Raw genomic sequence first — 25,119 nt, 5'->3', positions numbered from 1 at the left:
TGCTGTGAGACTGGCACTGTCTGGGGCGCTACATCTGGGGGCTTCCTGTCCACTGTAGGGTGTCTGTTTGTAATGTTAAGTTTAGAAGTGAAGGTGGGTCTCGGCTGTTTTTTGAGGGCTCTTGACACAAGGAGGTTGAGTGGGTGAGCAGCACTGGGGCACCCTGAAAAATAAAAATGGGGGCACGAGGAAGCTGTAGGGGAACCCCTGATGCCGTATGAACCTCTGCTCCAGATAGCTGCATGGCTCATTTTTGTAGGCTTTCAATCCTTTGTGTCTTTTTAGGTTATAAAAACATATTGCCATATTGCTCACTATGAAAGGTGCTACAGAGAATTAGAACGATTGAATAACTTCACGAACCGGTCGGGAGTATTTTGTGATGGGCCAGTTTTCTCTGAATTTCATATCTGCTTTGCCCTCCTTCATAGCAGCCGGGCTCTGACGGCATTAAGCATGTAAAGTGTGGAATTGTCTTCCTTGTTGATATTCTCGGCGGTGCTGTGGGCCAACCACCTGCGAAAAGTGCTATATAAAATGAAACTGAATCATCTACACACACGTATGCACACATTCACATACAGCTGCATGTACACTCTCACGCACACTCACACACGCACACGTACTTGTTTGTACACTCTGGCACCTACACCTCACATGCAGCCTTCATATTTACACACACTTACATAGGCATACAAATACACATCTGCATATACTGTACTGTATGTGCACCACATGTAGGAATAGAAATACACATTTACTGTGCAGCAGTCACAGAGATTTGTGTATACATATTCAGATTTTATTAATTGCACGTGCTATATATTTGCACTTTTTATTGATTTTTTGTTTTTATTGATTTGTGGCTTTGTTGGCTTATATTTAAACACTCTCAGCCACTTTATAAATGTAAAGTTATTACCAACCCAAGCACATGTATAATCTCACTTACCAGCATGCACACAAATATCTACTTCTACATACACATATGCATTCCTTTTCACATACCGAACCCATATTTACAAACATTACATACACATACAGATCCTACAATATTAAATACACACACTTATAGAGATAAACACACCTGATATATATACAGACAAACACGTAAATGCACACAAAAAAACACACACATTCAGTTACACATAACTGGTAACCTAAGCATTCACATGTATACAACCCCACATGCATGTATTCAAGCACACACACACACACACACACACATATATACATACATAAATATACATATGCACATACACATACTTTGAACCATGTAGTAGCTGTGACTTTACAGGAGTGATATGAACAACTTAATATAATAAACTCTCTCGTAATTTCTATACACAATGCATACATATGCTCTCTCTCTCTCTCTATATATATATATAGTATATATATATATATATATATATATATATATATATATATATATATACCTGTAAAACAGTGATTAGCCTCAATACTACACATATACACATACTGTGAATATATGTTTGTAGACACTGCATATATTATATATGCTATAGTGTATATATCACATAGTATATATATATATATATATATGTGTGTGTGTGTGTATATGTATATATATATATAGTGGTTGTCTGAGGGTCTGAAAGGCTCAAGCAAGGATAAATTCAACCCAGCCATCCCTGTTTACTTAATGGTTTGAATAAAAAAAATAACAACGCTCAATGGTGTGAAAATGAAACAAAAACTGTGGCCACCAGAATGACGTGGCTAGACCAACAATTGCTATTTCATCTGCCATCGGATGATTGAGGAGCTCTTTTGCTCTGGTCACTCGGGAAAGAAGTGACGGCTTCTTCCAAGCCGTTGTGCTTTTATGGCCCATAGACCAGAAGGGGCGGAGTCAGTTGTCCTCACTGGGTGGTTTCTCTGCACTGTGGAGGAAGACAAGGCAGTAAGTGGTAGAACCCCATCTCGGTCCAGGGTGGTTGCACATACTTGGGAAAAACTTGGAGGGTGACCCTCTGACATTCATGTGTGATAATATATATATATATATATATATATATATATATATATATATATATATATATATATATACATATACATATATATATATATATATATATATATACATATATATATATATATATATATATATATATATATATATATATATATATATATATATATATATATATATATATATATATGGCAATGCCTGGTTGTTGCCTAAGTAGACTTTGCCCATTTTTCCCACATTTTCCCCAAATAGGTTCACAGTCTGTTTTGAATTAGCCCAAACGTGAGTACATACAATATGTGTGCCATGCAATGGACTGGCCCCTTGTTCAAGATTGTTTACTGCTTTATGCCCAGTGCTGCCAGGATATGTGATGCATAGGCAGCTAATTCTTATACCCACGTTATATCCTTACTCCCATGGCCTTAATTGTTTAGTGAGCGTCACTCCTTGTGCACACAACTGACCTCCACGTACTGAAGCTAAAACTGCTTTGCTTACCGTTATCACATACAACGCACTCTAGTGGCCGCATGGAGTATGACATGTATTGGGTCTGAGCCGCCCATCTCAATATCAAGATGCAGGGACTTCAGCCGTTACCATTTTGATTCGAGGGCACACTGACTATTAACCTTTTCTTTTTGCTAGTAAATGATGTTCTTTGCGTCTTCTCTTATTTTGCTAAAACTCAAAGGTGTGGCTGGGGCTGTCCAGCGACTAGAATCACAGTCTCGTCACATTTAGGCAGATAAAAACAGGAATTCTCTACTTTGTTATATTTTTCGTATTCCTCGTCTGGGGTTGCCTTTGTGTCTTCTAGCTTCTGAGATGTTCATGCTCAGTGTTGGGGAACTGTTCTGCAAAGATTAAATTATTATAATCTCCAGCTTCCCCGCGTCCCTGCTCAGGATCATGCGGGTTTGATGGACGGATGATGGATAATCTAAAGTACTGTTGTGCGCTTTTTCTGTGTCATAGTAGGAAAAACACTCACGCGACAACCGATTCCAGTTCAAAGTGTTTATTCAGCAGATCCAACTCCTTCCTGTAATTCCTGTATATACAATATACTCTAACAGTGTCGGTAAGCCACTTGTTATCGCCTCTGGGTCGTGGCGCTTTAGTCCTAAGCCCGGAGCGGAGGTGTGCGCCTCCGAACCAGAAGCTTTCAGACCGTCCCGCGTTGTGCCACCCGTAGAAATGCGCGCCCTGCGATTGGCTCCCGCCACAAGCGGACACATCCCCTTCTGACAACATTTAAATAGGCGCATAAAAACAGCACCTACTTTTAAAATACTGATTAATATTTTTTCTAAATATCATATATTTTAAAAATGAATGGCGAAACTACCCGCGTTACATTTACAATGCGATTACGTCAACCCTGATTTAATATAGCGACATTCAGGGTGCATCTCACCATCAAACGCATTTTAAATATTCTGCGTAACAAATCAGACCACACGTTCTTTATATTTCATTGTAAGCGGTGCTTTTTTAGCTGATATATTTGTGCAGTAAAATACCTTTTACTGATATTAATTATATCGCCCTTCAAGTAAGTGAGGAAGTTATGAGATGACGGGGATCGGCGTGTATTCAGTAACTCCTGCTACCTCACACTCCTAAAAATAAAGGGGCCAAAGAGGCTCTTCAGAGCGATGCATAGGGGGTTATTAAAACAACCATAAAGGTCCCAAAAAGAGCCCTTTACTAAGACCCATAGCGGGTTCCATAAACAGCTTGGAATAAATCCATACAGATGTTGTGAAATTCCAATAGGGCTCCTCATTTTATAAGGGCTGCTACATAAAAAAAGTTTTTCATTAATTTGTCTTATCCCGCTAGGTCACCTATTGTATAAAAGATGACTGTTTTGTCCACATATTAGGGACATTTTCAAAGAACTCTTCGTCGAATTAAACAGTTTTGTGTCAAACTATTGTTCAGCTAGAAACCACACAATCCTTTAGCGCCATTAAAGAGCCAGCATCTTTAAAAGTGGCGTGCCAGGGGGCAGTTTCCCAGAGTGAGTCCCACGCCTGCAGTCTGCGTGCGGTGATGCAGAAACACAGACAGACGGAGATGCGACACATTTTACATGCACTGGATAGCTGATGCAGTCTCGGATTTACAACTTTTAAAAATCATTATTTTAGAAAAAAAAAAACAGCCGCACTGTGGCCGCCTCGCAATAAGAAGAGTAGGGTTCACGTCCCGGGTCAATGGAGTTTGCATGTTCTCCCCGTGTGTGCATGGAGTTCCTTCCACAGTCCAAAGACGTGCAGGTTAGGTGGATTGATGGCGCCATATTTGCCCATGTGTGTGTATGTGTGTGTTTGTGTTCGGTGTTTCCGTTCGCCCAGTGAAAGACTGGAGTCCTGCCCAAGGTTTGTTCCTACCTTGAGCCCTGTGCTGGATGAGATAGGCGCCAGCGCGACCCTGCACTGGATTTAGCGAGTTGGAAAATATCCATCCATCCATCCATTTTCCAACCCGCTGAATCCGAACACAGGGTCACGGGGGTCTGCTGGAGCCAATCCCAGACAACACAGGGCACAAGGCAGGAACCAATCCCGGGCAGGGTGCCAACCCACCGCAGGACACACACAAGCACACACACTAGGGCCAATTAAGAATCGCCAATCCACCTAACCAGCATGTCTTTGGACTGTGGGAGGAAACCGGAGCGCCCGGAGGAAACCCACGCAGACACGGGGAGAACATGCAAACTCCACGCAGGGAGGACCCAGAAAGCGATCCCAGGTCCCCTGGTCTCCCAACTGCGAGGCAGCAGCGCCACCCACTGCGCCACCGTGCCGCCCATTGGAAAATATGACTTTTGTAAAAAAACCGAAAACTTTGATAAAATGTTAATAACACTAATTTCGATTCTTGCCCATATAAACACAACACGGCACGTGGAAGCAACCGTTTTCTAACCATTTTCAGCACTTATATGTTGCGGGACGCTAAGTCAATTTCAGGCCAAACTCCCGCATTCTGCCTCACCCACATTCACTCATTATGCCGGGCCAGTTCAGACAATTAGCCTAACGCAGAGTTTTGAAAATGCATTTTTTTGCGCCAACTTTTTTTTAATGACGCACAGAAAATGCGCATTCATTTTTGTATGACCATGAGTTAATTGAACTAGCATGGGATAGTGAACGCTGGTATCCCATAATCACAAAAAAAAAAAAAAAACCTCTGTAAGCTTCCAGGAACTGCCGGTGGTCCCTTAGTCAAATAACGTCAACTCAGCGGATTGATTAAAAAAATCGACCAGGTGACAAGTTTCGGGGCAAACTGAACATCTGGTTTGCTCGGGTGATATCGCGGCTCAGTTTGCGCACGCGCGAACATTCATTCAAATCAATCAGTTTAATGTCATCTTTTGTTAATGGGACATTTATGTCGGGAATGGAGGTCCCCATAGAAAGTGTACGTGGAGATGGCTGTAACGTTACGTGCGAAATCCGCCCAGAACAATGCTCCTACCGGCTTTAGAAACCTTGAAGTGCAGAAGAAGAAGCCCACTTCCAGACAAGTTACAGACCAAACATATATACTTTAACTTTTAGACATTTTGTGAAATCGATTACAAAAATGCCATGAAGGAAAAGCATTCAGTAACATAGCACTTTTGAATCTCAGATAATGTCAATGGTAATTTAAAACCTGGTGGCGAAGTGGTTGGTGTTGTTTCCTCAAAGAAAATCGTAGTGTGAGAATTGTTGCGATATTACCACTCCTGCTCCCTGGGACGTTAGTTTGGCTAATAGCCTGCACGTCCACGTACCAGCATCCCAACCTTTGCTGCCACAAAACCTTTTAATAGATTAAAAAGACACTGAATCATTTTACGAAGTTGTTTTAGCATATAGCACCCATCCATCATTCTCACAGGGTCGCGGGGAAGCTGGTATCCCAGCCAGGAAGGGACAAAACAGCAACAATCTCTGGACAGGGTGCCAGCCCTTTGCCGGGCGAACACACGGACATCACGGGCAAATTTGGCATCTCCACTCAAACTTAACTGCATGCCATTGGGCTGTGGGATGAAACCAGAGCAACCGAAGGAAATCCTGTCGAACACCGGCAGAACATGCAAATTCCATACGTAGAGCTTCATTGAACCCTGATCTCCTTGTTGCATTGAAAGAATCCCAACGTGTTTTCAATATTACCGTTAAGGCACAGCAGCGCTAAAGGTTCGGAGTTGGAGACTACTGCCCAAAGGCATCGATCTCAAGAACCATTTTATTGTTTTATTTTCAAGAGTGACGCACCTACGGAAAGAAAAAGGGTAGCGATAACCCCCTAACCTAACGCACCCCATGGTGTTAGGTGTCAGGAGAAGAGCAGTTGGGACGGAGCATCTCCTCCATGCGTCCTCCTCCTCCCGTCGCACTCTGCCTGAGACACTCCTTCTGCTCGCTGATTCGTAGCCTGCTGCGTCCTCTAATCGGATTGGTCGCAGTTCTGACGTGTCCCCCTTAATGAAGGGCAGATGCTCTCTGACCGCCGGGACGCTTACAAACCCCAAATAAGTGATTAAGACTAGGAGGGCCGGCAACACAATTGTGCAAACAAATGTTGAGTCACACATTCCTCAGATAAGACGTTCAGACTTTTCCTGCTCGCTGCTCTGCCGTGTTTTAGGATATCGAGGAACAGTGCCCAGGGCAGAAGCGCGCGGACATTGGGAGATGACACTTGATAGAAGTCATCTCTGGATGCTAAATGACCAATCTCGTTTTTCCACTGTTTGGAGCAGATGAAACTGAGTGAACATCATGGGTGAGCCGTTTGACTGGCTGTGATATTGAACTATAACTGGCAAGGCAAATGAAATCTCCTGCAATGAGAGCGTTGACAAACTGTGCAGCTCAACAGTTGACCCTCCTGTAAGGTGACCAGAATGTTTTGGGCCAATCCAGGGTCAATTTGGGGATTTAGAATCTACAGATCACGAGTAGGGACTCTAAACACTACAGAGTCCAAAGCGAAAGCTTATCACGTGATTTCTCGCCAAAGTTGCAGGATGCGGTAAAGCACAACCGCCGTCAAAACACCGCGCACGCGCGCCGAGTTCAAATTATCGTGGTGATGAGATACATTCAAAAAAGTGAACCAGCTGAAACCGGGGACGAAACGGGGACATGTTTCTGAGTGGGGACAGTTGTCCGAAAAAGGGGACTGTTCCCGGAAAACGGGGACGGATGGTCACCTTACCTTCCTGCTCAAGTCATTTCTCTTCCTGCACTTTAGTGAGACCTCCTCTACTCCACCAAGTGTTTAGTGACACTCAGAGAGGCTCCCAAATGAAGAGAATAGAAATCTTTGTCATTATGGTGGCCATGGTGGTCTCTCAACAATTAAATTTGGTATAACATCTCTCATAAAAGTAGAAATATACCAATAGAAAATAACTACATTTTACATCTATATAAAAAAAGAGCAGTAAAAAAAATAGCAATAAATAAATAGATAAACTGAGTCAGCCTTTGGGAAGCTGGATTTTGTGGGTGTGTATGATAACCACCCAAGGTGGGATTTAACTCACTTCTCAGCAGTTGAACATGGGGATGATGGAGGCCACAGCTCTTCTTCCATCTTTATGTGTGGGATTGGATTGCCATATGCTGCTTACCAGATGGCAGAGGGTCACACAGGGAACATCCAGGGTGTGTTGTGTTTATGCTGGTGCTGCTAGTCGTCTTCATCAGTTGGCTAACAGGACATTGTCCTGATGTGGGTGGCATGTCCTGATGATTCACTGAGCCATCATTTCACCACGCGATGCTGATCCTTCCAGTCAGTGGTCATGCAACTGGTATGTCACATAATCCTGCTGTGGGAGAGGATGCTGTCGATAGAAGAAGGTCATCAGAACAAAGTTTGTCTTCACCAGTGATGAAGTTGGGCCAGTTGTAGTTTCCTCAGCATGATGCTTCATGGTGGGGATGGTGCATTGTTAGTAATGTGCTGTGTAACATGGCATTTAGTCTGATGGCCAAGAAGCTCAATTTTGGTCTCATCAGGCCATAGAACCTTCTTCAACTGAGGTCAGCGTGTCCCATGTGCCTTCTGGCAAACTCTAGCTGAGATGGCCTGTGTGTTTTGTCTTCCATAACGATGGGACTGGTGCAGCACTTGTGTTGTCCGTACAGCCTCTCCAATCTCAGCCACTGTAGCTTGTAACTCCTTCAGAGTTCTTAGAGGGGTCTTGGTGGCCTCCCTCACTCGTCTTCTTTTTGCACGACCACTCAGTTTTGTGTGATGACCTGATATACCAGATTTCTAGCTTTGTCCTACTCTTTCCATGTCTACATGAATGACTTAACAGGATCTTCAGTGATTTGGACAATTTTTTTGTCTTCATCAGCCTGACTTGTGGTTTTCGTGGCACTGCTTGGTTTGTTCTTTTGTCTTCATTGTGCAGTTTAGACCACCATACCGACTCACCACAAGTTGGACCTTCCACATTCAGGTGCATTTAGACAACAACTGAGTGAAACCCTAGACTGGTGATCTCCACTGAACAAGTTATGGGATGTCTAAAACCAGTAGGCATTACAAGTAACAATTTAGGGATGTCATATTAAAGGGGGTGAATACTTATGTAGTCAATTATTTAGCATTTTATTTTGTATTTGTTATTAATTTAGACCACTTTGCAGAGATCTCTTTTCACTTTGACATTAAAGACTCTTTTTCTGTTGATCAGTGTAAAAAAAAACAAACAAATTAAATACACTAGGATTCAAAGTTGTATAAAAATGAAATGTGAAAACTTCCAAGGGGTTGAATACTTTTTATCTCTCTATTATAATAAAAAAATCCTGGGACGAGACATAACTCTTTCAGAGAGATACTTTCAAGTCCTGTGAGAGAAGACTTTATGCCATGAGATTTCACCACACCCAGGGCCGGAAATAAAAGACAAAGAGTAGATGACAAAGTAGAATGTCATAAAGAATTCAAAAACATTGGCGCAATACACATGCACAGCGGGTTAGAGATGATGGAAGTACTAAAATTCGAAAATCTCAAAAAAATGATAGTAAAGATCGCATTTGTGCAAACAAACGGAAATTATTACTTGGTGAAATAACGGAACAGCGATAAGAGATTTAATGTATTGTTCGGATTTAAACTTCAAGTCGTCGACTTGTATATCATCTAATTCATGTTGCCATCAGGGAAAAGTAGTGTTTCTTCCAAATGAAGAGGCGTATCCACGAGAATTAAAAGATTTGTTGTTTGGTGAAAATTAAATCCACATACACGAGCGACAGAGACGTGAAGTGGCTGGCGCATAGAGCAGGCCGGGGTGTTGGCGAGCGAAGCGATTTAAAATGTGAAGTCATTTTCTAACCTTCCTAATCCAGACTGGTGTCAAGGGGAGAGCCGAAGCCTATCCCAGCTATCATAGGGCACAAGACAGGAACCAACCCTGAACTGGGCACCAGTCACACACACACAAATATTCAGTTCACCTAACCTGCATGTGTTTGGATTGTGGGAGGAAACCCTCACAGACACAGGGAGAACAAATAAACTCAGCACAGGGACCCTGGTTTCCTTACTGTGAGGCAGCAGCATTACCACTGTGCCACTTGGATTTAAACTGGCATGCAGATTTCGGTTCAAACCCTGCTTCAAAGTTACTGTCTAATTTTGTGTATGTCATTTCACTAGATAGATAGATAGATAGATAGATAGATAGATAGATAGATAGATAGATAGATAGATAGATAGATAGATAGATAGATAGATAGATAGATAGATAGATAGATAGATAGATAGATAGATAGATAGATACTTTATTAATCCCAATGGGAAATTCCCACTAGTAAGTGCCCATGTAGTAGAGAAATGGAAACAGTCATACTGGACTTGCAAAGCATCATGGGATGGTGATCATAATAGAACAGAATAGAATAGAAAGCCTTTATTGCCATTGTAAAATAACACTACGACAGTGAAAAAAAAAATCCGATGTGAGCGTCAGTCGGCTTTGTACCCCAGGAACCAAGTTACCCAAACTATTCTATAACATTACAGAAATTATTTACCGCTCTGATGCCGATCTTTCTGATCATAAAATAGGACATTATGATAGCAATTGACGAGAAGAATTCATAATTAATTACAGTATTTGAGGGTTCCTCTAGAGCGCCTCTTTCGCTTTCATGATTTGGGTCAAAACCCGATCAGCACATCGTCATCTCATAACAGACTGAAGTTTCAAGTATGGTATTTTTCTGTCCAGCCGTATTAGCTCTGGACCATCCTCAAGACACTGTGACACACAGACAGACTCACACCCATTGTCGAGATATCAGGGGACCCTAAAACGTTGAGATCTGTCGAAAACCGGAAATTGAAATTTTTGACAAATTTAAAGTTTTCGCTTTCTCCCATAGATGATAGGGTTATGGGGGGGGGGGGGGGAGTGGTGCAAAGCAAAAAATACTACAACACATAAAACAAACAAGAAGATCAACAAAAAAATAATAAAATATAAAAAAATATTATTGCACTAAAGTATATAACATATTTATTCCAGCTTATAGAAAAACAGTATATTATACATAAAATATATACTTAAAAAGAAATTACATTAAATGAAACCAGTAGTAATACAATAAATAATACCATTTCATGGGGGAGCAGCTGCATGAGGGCAGCCACAGTATGCATGAGTCTATTAACCCAACACTGACCAAAAATTATTTAACCCGACTTAATTTGCTTATTTTTGTTCAATGAATTTATAATGTAATAAAGCACAAAACAAATCAAAAGATTTGGGGATCCACCCCGTATATTGTGCTGAATTAATGAGTAGTCCATAAAGACTGGACTCTTGGAGTTCCAAAACTGGGACTAATGGCAAGCGAACGAAGCAGGCTTTTAGAGTGGAGGAAGAGAAAAGACGTCTTTGTAGGAAGGAAGTGATGTGAGGTCATCTGAGGGTCATCAGCAGGGCTGGAAGTGAGGTCAGGGTCAGGTATAAGTGGTTTATGTGGTTTTTTATTCTGGAGGTCTATAGCGAGAGGAGAAAAGACATTACTACTCAACGCCAACCCCTTGTCTGGCGTCTCAGAGCCCCGATTTGAGCCCTTTGACTGCCTTCCGAGTCCACGTGTGTGACAATGGCCCATTGGAAAGAAACTGTTTCTGAACCTGTCAGTCTGTGCTTTCAAAGATCTGTAACACTGACCAGAGGGCAACGCTCACGTGCAATGGAAAAACCCAGCAGCTGCCATTTTTTGCAAAATTGAGTTGTTGGAGTTACTAGGTCATTCCTGATGTTATAAGGTAGTGGTGATGGCCAAATATGTCTTCATTCCAGTCATAGCACGATGGAAGAAGCTAGTATGGACACAGTATTTTATAGACCAAAACCTAGCAACTCCACTGACCAATGAGGAAAGACCGCCTACCAATGAAAATGTCAGATTACGATCATGTGATTTAAATGCTGAGACTGCGTAATTTAAATGGCAGGTGTGTTGTTGATTTGTGACAAAAACGATATTGTGTACATGAAACTCAGGAAAAATGAAATCTAGAGATCGTTAATTATAGGGGCAACACCATTTCCTCAATTTGCCAAAAACTTGAAAGATGTGACATACTGGATTTTTCCATAGTTGGTGAGAACAGTTCAAACAGGGGGTGACCAGGATGTGAAGGACCTTTAATGATGTCTATGGCTCTGGTGAGATAGCAGGATGAGCAATGTCTTCAGGGAGGGCAGAGAGCAGCCTGTGATTCTTTGTGCTGTGTCTATGACTCTCTGGAGAGCCTTCTTGTCTTTGGCCGTGCATCCGGCGTACCACACAGTGACACAGTATGCCAGGATGCTCTCAATGGTTAAACCATAAAAAAAAGCCACCAATAGTTTTTGCTCCCAAGTTTTTTGTCCTGAATACACTCAGATAGCGCAGAGTCCGGTTTGTGTTTTGTTTGTTCTGACCATTGCGGCTGTGTTTTCAGACCACGAAAGGTTCTCTGAGATGTTGGTTCCCAGGAATTTGAATTTGTTGATAAGCAAATAAAAGCTGTGGTTAAGGCCACTTTCAATCATCTGAGAATCCTGAGCAAAGTAAAGCACATGTTTTCTTTTGCCAATTTTGGAACATTGATCTGTGCTTTTATTTCTTCCCGTCTGGATTATTGTAATGCTCTGTATTTTGGGGTTAGTCAGTCTACTCTGTCTTGTCTTCAGCTTTTGCAAAATGCAGCCGTACATCTGCTAAGAAAAATAAAGAAATTGTGCCTTATCACCCCATTGTTAGTATCTTTAGGGTGAAATTTAGAGTTGATTTTAAAATTTTATTGTTCGTCTTTAAAGTTTTGAACGGTTTAGCTCCAACTTACCTCATTGTCCTTATACACCCCTACTGTCCTCATACAGTTTTGAGGTCAGTCGATAAGCTGCTGTTTTCTGTCCCAAAGAGTCGTTTGAGGCATAAAGGTGACTGTGCTTTCTCTGAGGTTGGGACCAAATTGTGGAATAGTCTTCCTCTCCATGTTTGATCACCCATAAACCATTGAATCTTTTAAATCCAGGCTAAAAACCCACTTGTGTACTCAGGCTTTTAAGGTATTTTAGTAGTACAGTAGAACCTCTGGTCACGAACGTTTCCGAACACATACAAATCGGGTTACGATCAAAAAGTTTGCCAAAATTATGCATCTGTTCATGACCACACGCTCTGGTGGCGAACAAAAACACTGTCGGCCAGTTTCCCTACGCGCGTTCATACGCGTCAATGATCTCCCATTCTCCGTTTCCCATTTTCTTTTGTTTGCGTATACAGGGCCTAACAAAGCAGCTGATGTTGCAAAAGGAGTTACAATGTTAACCAAGCAGAGGCCTCAAGTGCTGGAATAGGTGGAAAAAATGTTGCTAGTGTGGTTGAATGAGAAGCAACTTGCAGGGGATAGCGTAAGGAAGGCGATCATAGGAGTGAAAGCCAGGAAGATTCATGGTGATTTGCTGAAAAAAAATCCTTCTTCGAGTGGCGAAGGTGATGAATTTAAAGTCAGTAGAGGATGGTGTGAAAAGTTTCACAAGAGAAGTGGCATTTAATTTTTTTTTGTGCTTAAAACTCATAAAAAAAGTTTATAGCGAGCAGTTCATAGGGGTCTAGCGCCAACTCTTACAATGTTAGTTTTCTCTGCTGTTCAAGGTTTTCTCAGTGTTATTCAATGTTTTTACATTTAGTTTACTATTACACTGTGCATTCCATGGTATAATTAACTATTTTTGTGGTTAAAAAAATATATATATTTACATACAGTTCGTACCATCTGGAACGGATTAATTGTATTTACATACAATCTTATGGGGAAATTACGTTCGGATCACGTCCAGAGTTTTGGAACGAATTACGATCATGACCAGAGGTACCATTGTATGCTTATATGTATTTTTTTGTTTTCTGTATTACCCATATGCTGTTGTATCTGTTATTTATTCATTTTTATTCATTTATTTTTTTTAAGGTTGTAAAGCACTTTGGTCAACCACAGGTTGTTTTTAAATTGTGCTATATAAATAAACCAATCTAATCTTTCCACATGGTCTCAATTGATGTAGAATGGAACCGGTTCTGTGCTGTGCTTTCTGAAGTCCAGAATGAGTCCCTTGGTTATTCACTGAGCACCATTCTGACAGTCTCTGGAGCTCGTCTCTGTAGGCCGACTCATCTCTTTCTAATGTGAGCCCCATTACAGTGGGATCATCTGCAAAATTAATGATAGTGTTTGTAGGATGGGTGTACAGAGAGTAAAGCAGTGGGCTCAGCACACAGCCTTGTGGAGATCCTGCGCTGAGCAGAAGGGAAGAGGAGAAATGAGGGCTGAGTTTAGCCCTTTGTGGTCGCTTTGTCAGAAAGTCCTTCATCAAGGTGCAGGCAGAGGAAGGGAGGCCTAAGTCTGTCAGCTGGTTTACCAATATGTCAGGGATTATTGTATTAAATGTTGAACCATAGTCTACAAAGAGCAGCCTTACATATAAGGTTAGATAGCACAGATATTCCAGTTGATCTGTAAGGAAAAATAATTAAAAACGGTATAACTCCTGAAACAAATATGGATTGTGAAAAAGAGGAGGAATGAGGATGTATATTTCTACTTTTGTTTATTTAATTAGAACATAATTTAATTTATTTAATTATAACATTACATCATTAGAACATTACAAAATCTAGATGAGAACAGGTCATTTAGCCCAACAATGCTCACCAGTCCTAGTCACATTAGCTCTAGTTTTGAAAGTCCCTAAAGTCTTACTGTCTACCACACTACTTGGTCAATTATTCCAAGTGTCTATTGTTCTTTGTGTAAAAATAAACCTCCTAATGTTTGTGTGAAATTTACCCTTAAGTTTCCAACTATGTCTCTGTGTTCTCGATGAACTCATTTTAAAGTCACCGTCTCAATCCACTGTACTAATTCCCTTCATAATTGTAAACACTTCACTCATGTCTCCACTTAATGTTCTTTTGATTAAAATGTAAAGCATCAGCTCTTTTAATCTTGCTCGGCTGCACTCAGGTCCCAATCTGGGTGGCTTGTCATGTGGTGGCCGTGGCAATGAGCTGTAAAATCAGTGCATGTCCTAGCCCCTTTCATAACTCATCCCCTGTAGTCCTGGACTCAGCCTAGTTGCTCTTCTCTGGACTTTTTCTAGTGCTGCTATGTCCTTTTTGTAGCCTGGAGACCAAAACTGCACCCAGTACTCCAGATGAGGCCTCACCAGTGTGTTATAAAGCTTGAGCAGAACCTTCTTGGACTTGTACCCCACACATCAAGGCGCTATATAACCTCACAGTCTGTTATCCTTCTTAATGGCTTCTGAACACTGTTAAGGAATATAATAGTGTCAAGTCCACTATGACTCCTAAGTCCTTCTCATAAGGTGTACTTTTAATTTTCAGACCACTCATGGTGTACCTCCTAGGTGTAATCCTTTACTTTTGCTTCCATTAAGTTTCATTGTCCACAAAGCAGCCCAAGAATATATGCTGTCCAAGTCCCTCTGTGATAATACAACGGATTCCAAATTATCTGCCAATCCACCTATCTTGGTATCATCTGCCAACTTAACCAGCTTGTTACTTATATTCCTATCCAAATCATTTATATATATTACAAACAGCAGCAGCCCCAGCACTGACCCCAGCTGGGCACCTCTCTTAACATCGTCCAATTCTGATAATTCTTTCTTTGCATTTATATAGCACTTTTCTCACTACTCAAAGCCCTCAGCAATTGCAGGGTAAGGGCCTTGCTCAAGGGCCCAACAGAGCAGAGGGTGATGGTGCGAGGAACATTATATAGGAACACTGGCGGAGTGGTGGCTCTGAGAGTAGGGATCTGCACTGGCAATCAGAAGGTTTGGCATTTCGGGATTCGAACCGGCAACCTTCCGATTGCCAGTGCAGATCCCTAGCCTCAGAACCACCACTCCGCCAATCTTCCTATATAATGTTCCTCACACCATCACCCTCTGCTTCTTGTGTCTGTGCCAAATTCTGCACCCACCTATGACTGTCTCCACTCTTAAAAGGTAATCCCAGTCTCTCCTCCTTAGACTTTGCCGCATCTGCTCAAAATTTGCCCTAGCAAAGTTAAACTTTTAAAGTTTTAGTCTTTACATCTGCACTCTTACTCTTATCATATTATGGTCACTTGACCCTAAGTGGTTCAATCACCTCTACACCCTCAGTTCTTTCCTGAGAATTACAAAGTACTCAATCCAGACAGGCTTCTGAATTAGTGGCACTTTGAAGGGCATTGATGCATTCAGATTTTCTGTACGTTGGATTTTCTTTTGGGTAATTTTTATTAGCAGACCTTATTCATGCCATCTCATTGAGTTATCTTGCCATCATCTGACTCTTACTTCCCTCTTTCTGAATTCACATTTCCTGTTTTTTCCTTGATGCCCTATGGATGTTTCAGCCATATACAGCAGGCTCCTGCTCTGCACTCTGACACTATTCTTGATGTCAAAGCCTGAGGTTTTCATCACTAATATGTTATTCTTCTCTTTTTGTGCTATGAAGATGAGTCACATTTATATCAGTGATCTATCTTCTTCTTCTTCTTTCGGGTTCTCCTGTTAGGGATCACCACAGCGGATCATCTTCTTCCATATCTTTCTGTCCTCTGCATTTTGCTCTGTCACACCCATCACCTGCAAGTCCTCTCTCACCCCATCCATAAACCTCCTCTTAGGCCTTCCTCTTTTCCTCTTGTCTTGCCTGGTAGATCCATTCTTAGCATCCTCTTCCCAATATATTCAGCATCTTAAACAGTGGCAGTGTGGCATAGTGGCTGAGTATCTGCACTTCACACTAGCTTGTCACTTTAGAGCTTACCTTCTGAGCAAGTCACCCGCCTGTGTTCTGCCATAGAAATAAATGTGAACAACTGCGCAAGGTGTGTGGGCATTTAGACTGCCTTGATGGGGCATTCATGAATGCAAAGGTGCTATATGTGTTAGTAAAGCTTGGTTGGTGGGATTGAACTGGTAAACAGCTGGTTTCAGGTTCAGTGCATAAGACACTAGGAGACCATGCAGCTTTCCCACCTACAAGTCATGCAGTTAATGGTGCAAAATCCAGTTCTTTCAAAACTGAGCCACATAAAGGAGGATGGTCTGCCTGTTATACTTATAGACCTTATATACCTTTATCTGTGTGCCCACTTGGTTGATCCAGGGGACTCTCACCATCCACACACAGATGGTTAGGTTCACTGGAGGCAGACCAATGTCAAAGTGATCCCTTGCCCTGTGTCCATTATTGCAGGCTTAGGGCTCGTTTATACTTCATGCTCAGAACGCGCCCTCATAATGGCTGTCATGCATTCTCAGCGTTCATTTGATGCGTCCTCTGAGAAGGTCCTCAGAAATTAACATGACGCGTGCACGAGTTGCAGTACCAGCAAAAAGTAGGGGGGCGCAGTGTGATAAAAGTTGGAATGTGACGTCAGAGTCTCTGTTTACTATCTACATGTGACAGAAAGCCGCTATGCGGATCCTACAGGATCGATGTGTGTGCTTTGATGTTTGATGAATGGTTCGATGTGGTGAAGCAAAATGTCGACATACAAATGCATTCGTGGTGCTTTTACAGTACATCCAGAAAGTATTCACAGCGCATCACTTTTTCCACATTTTGTTATGTTACAGCCTTATTCCAAAATTGATTAAATTCATTTTTTTCCTCAGAATTCTGCACACAGCACCCCATAATGACAACGTGAAAAAAGTTTACTTGAGATTTTTGCAAATTTATTAAAAATAAAATTGAGAAAGCACATGTACATAAGTATTCACAGCCTTTGCCATGAAGCTCAAAATTGAGCTCAGGTGCATCCTGTTTCCCCTGATCATCCTTGAGATGTTTCTGCAGCTTAATTGGAGTCCACCTGTGGTAAATTCAGTTGATTGGACATGATTTGGAAAGGCACACACCTGTCTATATAAGGTCCCACAGTTGACAGTTCATGTCAGAGCACAAACCAAGCATGAAGTCAAAGGAATTGTTTGTGGACCTCTGAGACAGGATTGTCTCGAGGAACAAATCTAGGGAAGGTTACAGAAATATTGCAGCAAGGTGTCCTCGGAGTTTAATGGATGTTTCAGGCAATTCACAACACAGCGAAGCTGAACATTTTCTCACGGTGATGATATCTTGCACTGCCACCTGGTGGAATCTTCCAGATTTACGTAACGTACACACACAAGTATGAACAGTACAACGCTTGCGTAGCAGGAGATGTCCACTGGAGCACACGTCACGTCGCATTATGTATAAACTTGGCCTTAGTGGTCCTGAGGAGGACAATGCTGTATTTCAGCCAAGGTTCATCTCCTGGCTGGGGTTCAAATATAGTTTTTATGTCCTTCCTGTTTGATTTTTGATTCCATTGCTTATGTTAATATTGTAGGTCATTTCGTTTTTATGTATCTACTAGCTGTCCCCTGCGGGCTCACCCACATAGTATTGAAACAGGACAATCTTTAAAAATCAATAAACAAACAGGTATCGCTAGCTAAGCTGAGGTAAGGTCCACTCCAAAACATGGTGAGAGATAGAACGATTTGAACAGAGGCTGGCACATGAGTGAGGAGGGCTCTGCCCGTCTCCCCCCTCCTGACGTCACTCTTCCCCCTCCCCTTGGTCCACAGCCTCTGTCTCGGATTAGTGTGAATAAATCGCTACTGCAAGTGAACTATGATTTTTAGCGTGATGAGAAAAGTCGCAAAATCAACCTGAATGTTTGAGCAAATTATAGAAAAAAAATGACCTAAATCCGTGAAGTAGTTCTCTCATTCACTAGCTAAGCAGAGGTAAGATACGCCCGAGGCTGGAGTGTGAGTCAGGAGGTCCCCGCCCCCTCCCCTCGGCCCGCTGCGTCTCTCTTGGATTCACACAAATAAATCGGCACTACAAGTGAACTATGATACATAGCACAATGAGAGAAGTCGCAAAATCAACCGGAATGTTCTAGTAAATCATAGAAAAAAACCCATCTCTAAATCCGTTAAGTAGTTCTTTCGTGAAAAGCGGACAGACAGACAGCTGTTGAATTTTATATATCGAGAGATGTGTTTTCTTTAATGTTCCACTTATTTTGTCAGTGGTCCCCCCAAGAGGTGGAGTCACTTGACCATCCTTGTCAAGGGACGGCCCTCAATCTGTAATGTTAAGCCAGGATTCTCCCCAGATGGAGTTCCAAGTCTTCTTTTATGGCTGTTTTGTTTATTGTTGATTATTGTATTCCTCTTAATATTGTAATTTACGTAGTTTCTCTGTTTCTATGTATCATTTGTTATGTTTCAGTCATGAACTAGGAGTCCCAAAGTCCTAATGCCCATTAGAGGGGGGGAAATCCCATCAAAAACCCCGGTGAATCACCAAAAAGGGCCTTGAACAAAATGTTTACAAAAATTCTTCACAAAAATTTTCTTCAATATCAATGCAGCACCATAGAGCACAAATACAATAGGAATGGCTTAAAACAATAAGACAATCCAATACAACCAAAATTCTGGACACGAAATTTGAAGAATAGTCGATAATACGGAGCAAATGGTCAAAAATCCTGTAAACACAAAGGATTGGATTCATAAAAGCACAAGAACTTGCCACTCCTAAGCACATTCATTGAAGATCTTCTGGCAGTTCCTTGTGGTGATTGCTCGGTGGCCGTGCCAATGGTGCAACTACCAACAAAACACCTTGAACATAACAGTCAGTCAGTCATTATTCAACCCACTATATCCTAACACAGGGTCACAGGGGTCTGCTGGAGCCAATCCCAGCCAGCACAGGATGCAAGGGAGAAATAAATCCTGGGCAGGATGCTAGCCCACTGCAGGGCACACACACACTAGGGCCAATTTAGAATCGCCAATGCACTTAACCTGCATGCCTTTGGACTGTGGGAGGAAACCGGAGTACCCGGAGGACATGCAAAATCCACAGAGGGAGGACCTGGGAAGCGAACCCAGGTCTCCTAACTGCAAGGCAGCAGCGCTACCACTGCGCCACCGTGCTGCCCTTGAACATAACAAAGGCAGCTTATATACATAAGCAAAATGAAAAATAAAGAATGATGCACATAATCAATATCAATTAAAGAATTAAGAATGAGCAAAAGAGACCTAAAACATGAACTAGAACTCCACTCAGGGGAGGATCCCTGCCTGAGACATGACAGTTCCACGTGTTTCGTGGGTGGGTTCTCCAAGAGTGGGGCCACCTGCCAATCACCACCAGGACCTGCCCTCCCTCCGCCGTACAAGCCCACAGGGTCTCCCACAGTTCCTGGCGGCTCATCTCAAATGCACTTGGGAGTTTTTGAGGGTATTTTGTGATTTTTCACGTGCTTGACATTTTTGCTCTGTTTAAAGATTCTCATTTCTGGATTGTGTTTTTTTGGGACTTGTTCACTGTGAATTGCATTTTAGGTAACTCTATGGAGAGTCATATATTTCAGAGCATTTTTTCATTAAGAATATTTCTTTAAAGTCCTGTTATGAAGATTCCACATGGCTCTCTGTGTTACTAGTTGAGGTTTTTGATGGGATTTTCCCTTCTAGTTTGCATTTTTTAGAACAGTTCAGGACTTTGAGCAGCACAACTCAGCCCTATAAAGGCTGGGAAAATCCCACAGTCCCTTGCGGTTCATTGTGAATGCACTAAGGTGTTGGTGAGTCCTCCTGTGTTTTGCTCTTTTGATATTTGTGTGATTTATTAGAGCATTTGTTTATAATTAAATCTTCTTTTTTATCTTTGTTGCCTTCTTTTTTACTAGCCGGGGTTTGACAGTATTTCCCCCTCTAATGGGCATTTTGTAATTTTCAGGACTATAACACTTGGGAACTCTTTAGTTCATAGCCTTCAAATATTGTGATATGTGTTTTCTGTGATCACGTTAGCCTGGGTTTGTTTTTATTAAGGATTACATTAAATGTAATGAATTATTATTATTATTATTATTTATTATTAAGGATTACACTTATTAAGTTAGTAAGACTTTGGGGTAGACCGGTGGCTCTGAGGCTACGGATCTGCACTGGCAATTGGAAGGTTGCCAATTTGAATCATGTAAGCACCAGAATTGACTTTACTCCACTAGGTCCTTAACCTGCAATTGCTCCATCCTGAGTATGACATTAATGTTCATCCAGCTCCACAAGCAGGTCCTCCAACTTGCAGGGAAAACTGGAGGGTTGGTGGCGGGATTGGCACTCCAGCCACTGTGGTGTGACTTTCTGCATTCAGGTCCTAAACCAGGTGGTTCATTGTGTGGTGGGTGCAGCAACCTGCTATCAGATCATGCTCCCAACATCCTTCCATCCATTTTCCAACCCGCTATATCCTAACACAGGGTCACGGGGGTCTGCTGGAGCCAATCCCAGCCAACACAGAGTGCAAGGCAGGATGCTCCCAACATTTATTTAGTTAATTGATGATTTTATCCAAAATCAAGTCATTCAAACTTTATTTTATCTGTCATGATTTGGTTTCTTTTTGTATTTTTTATCAGTTGTACCTTGACCTTTAAAAATAACCATGGCATTGTTATGGGGATTTGATTGGCCAAGGAACACAATGCATTCGTGTATTGCATATTTGGACCCATCCTTATGTTTTGCTTGGAATGTGGGGGTTGCATTTTATTTGGTCTGATAGCCAAACAGTTCTTAGGTAACTGTCATGTGACAGTCACAGGTTTAAAGGTCAGGATTGTATACTTCTGGTTTGTCCAAGTTTGTGGATTCTCCCTAGAATGCGTAGCGTTAGTTTGTTGTTGCTCTTCTGAATTTTCTGGATCTGATCTCTTTAGTTTTCAATGATGACTTAAATCTGTGACCACAACAAGAAAATGGTGTTAAAGAGACACCATCATGCTTCGTTTGTGCCGATGGAAAGGAGGAGACCTCATGAGAGAAGAAGTAAATGAAGTGGAAATGCGGTAGGAGGTCACACGTGTGACATAATGATGAGGCGGTGCAGGAATTTCATACATTACTGCTTTTTTAAAAATAGAATAATGATTTCATTTTTTAACATCTGACTGTCTGTACTCTGCATAGCTAAAGAATGGAGTAAGCTGGAGGAACCCCGGCTCATGGGAGGTTTATTTGATTGGCTAGTAAAACAAAAATCACTGAAGTTTGGGAAATCTTAGACGAGCCACTGAGGGGGAAACTTTCTGTGAAGAGAGCAGCGAAGAGGCCACCTCACCTTGGCAGACGCTCTCTTTCATTGTCACCTTTATTGTCACGTCCTATCGTCTAAACCTTTAAAGCAAAATGACATGTGACCAGCAAGAAGAAATAGCAGCACTTCAGCCAACTGGTCAAACAGGAAGGCAAACAGGAAGATCACTTGGACTGTGAGCTGTGACTTTGGGGAAGGAAAAAAATGAAGTTTCCATAAGCTTAAGTATATTTAATTCAGGGTTAATAATAGAAAGCATGATTCATTACATACAATTACTTCTGAATGTTTAAAAACTGTGGCTGCGCTTCAGTGGTTAGTGTTTTTGCATCACAGCAGCCAGGGACCACAATTCAATGCCCTGCCCTGACTTTCTGCTTGGAGTTGGCGTGTTTGTTCCAAATAAGACATGTCTGGTGTCCAAAAACGTACAGGAAAGGAGAAATAGTGACCTTCAGTTAATGTGTGTGTGTATGAAATAGAGCCTTCAATATCTATCTATCTATCTATCTATCTATCTATCTATCTATCTATCTATCTATCTATCTATCTATCTATCTATCTATCTATCTATCTATCTATCTATCTATCTATCTGTTATATAGTGCATTATCTATCTATGATATAGTGCCTTTTATTATCTATCTATCTATCTATCTATCTATCTATCTATCTATCTATCTATCTATCTATCTATCTATCTATCTATCTATCTATCTATCTATCTATCATATAGTGCCTTTCATCTATCTATCTATCTATCTATCTATCTATCTATCTATCTATCTATCTATCTATCTATCTATCTATCTATCATATAGTGCCTTTCATCTATCTATCTATCTATCTATCTATCTATCTATCTATCTATCTATCTATCTATCTATCTATCTATCTATCTATCTATCTATCTATCTATCTCTCTGTTATATAGTGTATTATCTATGTATGATATAGTGCCTTTTATTATCTATCTATCTATCTATCTATCTATCTATCTATCTATCTATCTATCTATCTATCTATCTATCTATCTATCTATCTATCTATTATATAGTGCCTTTTATTATCTATCTATCTATCTATCTATCTATCTATCTATCTATCTATCTATCTATCTATCTATCTATCTATCTATCTATCTATCTATCTATCTATCACATAGGGGTTTACTCTTCATGGTGTTCTTTAAATTCCTCTTATGAACGACTTGCTTCCTTCTTCTACTCATCAGATGTTTATGTCTCACTTTGTCTTTCTATAGAACATTTACATTGTTGTTCTCAAGTATTTCACTTTATTCTCACCAGCTACTATCAGATGTGGCAGTACAGTATACGGTACCAAATGGGTCAGGCTAGATGTATAACATGATTTTGTTTTTCATGGCCGTTTGCTTCCCTTTCTGCTGTTCCCACTCAGGCCTCAAGCTTTACTTATTTAAACGCTGAGTGAAATTGGACCCGAGTTCTTTTTGATTCCTGACCAGGAAAGTCATTTTTCACACGTCTCTCTATCCCGCCTTGCGTTTCTCATTTCCGAGGGTCGGCAGCAGAAGGTAGATGTCGAAGGAGTGCTTCTGAAGGGTTGAGGACATCAGTTGTGATAAGCAAAGCGTTTACGTTGGATGCAGAGGCACAATGGGTGACCTTTCCATCATTTAGGCCCCTGTTATCGCCTGGCTTAATTCCCAGCATTGGCTGGAATGTCTCAACAATCATTTACATGAGAAAAACAGACACCTATTCTTTCCAGGAGGAAATGACTAACTTCCAGAATGAGTGCCCAAGTTTTCTTATTTGTACAAAACAGCCTTTTCCAGCATTGTTTCCACACAATAAGAAGGGGTTCTGAACCACCCTAACGTCGCAAGTTTCCTTATTAGATCACTGAAAGGGAATTTGAGGCTGGAACAACAACAGACGGTCCTGCAGGATGTCTTACGGCGGTCATTTTCCTGTGATCAACAATGAGAAGGCGATGAGAAAATTTTTTAAAACCTCTCAGAAAAAGCTGACATCACCTCAGGGTCTTTCTTAGGTTGCTTGGGAAGAACCGTGTTCCCCCGTCACCAGATATCCTTTTTTTAAAAGCAGGAAGGGGGGTCATTCGGCTTGAGAGCACCTAGAAAGGAAAGGCTGGGAGAAGTCGAGCCCCTGACCCCTTCAAGAAGATGACCTTTCTATTTTTGATAGATCTTTGTCCCTTGCTTTAAACCTGCAAAGGGCCTCTCATTTATCTTCAACATCTTCTGCCAACTTCATGGTCACCTCACAAAGCTGAGGCCAACTTTCACACGGAATCATCCCTCAGGTCAAACATCCATCTTGACCCTGCATCACCATTCCTTCTCAGTCTTAAGCAGTGTTGTGTAAGTTCACATCTCACAAGAACTAGTGCAACGTTCAGTTCACACAATGAATACACTCACGTTCGTTGTTCACCATAACCAATTTTGAACTAGTTCATGTTCAGTTCATTTTGTATTTTTTAAGGAGTGAGAATAAATGACGCATGAGTTGCATCAGATGCAATAATTATGAAGACTTTTTTATTTAAATACATTTCATTGAGTTATACCCAGCAACAAACACATATAACCATATATGCTAATATCCTCCCAGTCAAAAAATAAATTAAATAAATGCAAGTCACTCTATTATAAAAAAATCTTGGAAGGAAGGAGACGAGATGTGATTTTCTCGGAAAGACACTTCGATGTCCAGTCCGGGGCCGGAAATAAAGGACAAAGAATAGACGACAAAGTAGAACGTCGTAAAGAATTGAAAAATGTTGGCGTGATACACATGCTCAGCGGGTCAGAGATAATGGAAGTACGAAAATTCCAAAGTCTCAAAAAAAGGATAGTAAAGGTCGTATTAGCGCAAACAAATGGAAATTATTACTTGGTGAAATAATGGAACAGCGAAAAGAGATGGAATATATACAGTAATCCCTCCTCCATCACGGGGGTTGCATTCCAGAGCCACCAGCGAAATAAGAAAATCCGCGAAGTAGAAACCATATGTTTATATGGTTATTTTTATATTGTCATGCTTGGGTCACAGATTTGCGCAGAAACACAGGAGGTTGTAGAGAGACAGGAACGTTATTCAAACACTGCAAACAAACATTTGTCTCTTTTTCAAAAGTTTAAACTGTGCTCCATGACAAGACAGAGATGACAGTTCCGTCTCACAATTAAAAGAATGCAAACATATCTTCCTCTTCAAAGGAGTGCGCGTCAGGAGCACAGACTGTCAGAAAGACAGAGGACAGCAAACAAGTCAATAGGGCTGTTTGGCTTTTAGGTATGCGAAGCACCGCTGGTACAAAGCTGTTGAAGGC

General features: G+C 41.3%; 1 protein-coding gene across 1 annotated transcript in view; it reads left to right on the top strand.

Annotated features, from left to right (window-relative positions):
* si:ch211-250c4.3 (uncharacterized protein LOC100535981 homolog) overlaps window positions 1-25,119 on the top strand; it is an 86,161-nt gene that overhangs the window by 447 nt on the left and 60,595 nt on the right. The window lies entirely within an intron of this gene.

The sequence above is a fragment of the Erpetoichthys calabaricus genome, chromosome 2 (genome assembly GCF_900747795.2).
Source record: "Erpetoichthys calabaricus chromosome 2, fErpCal1.3, whole genome shotgun sequence".
Classification (NCBI taxonomy): domain Eukaryota; kingdom Metazoa; phylum Chordata; class Cladistia; order Polypteriformes; family Polypteridae; genus Erpetoichthys; species Erpetoichthys calabaricus.
Note: the sequence above shows the minus strand (reverse complement) of the source record. Positions and strands in the feature narration are given on the sequence as shown.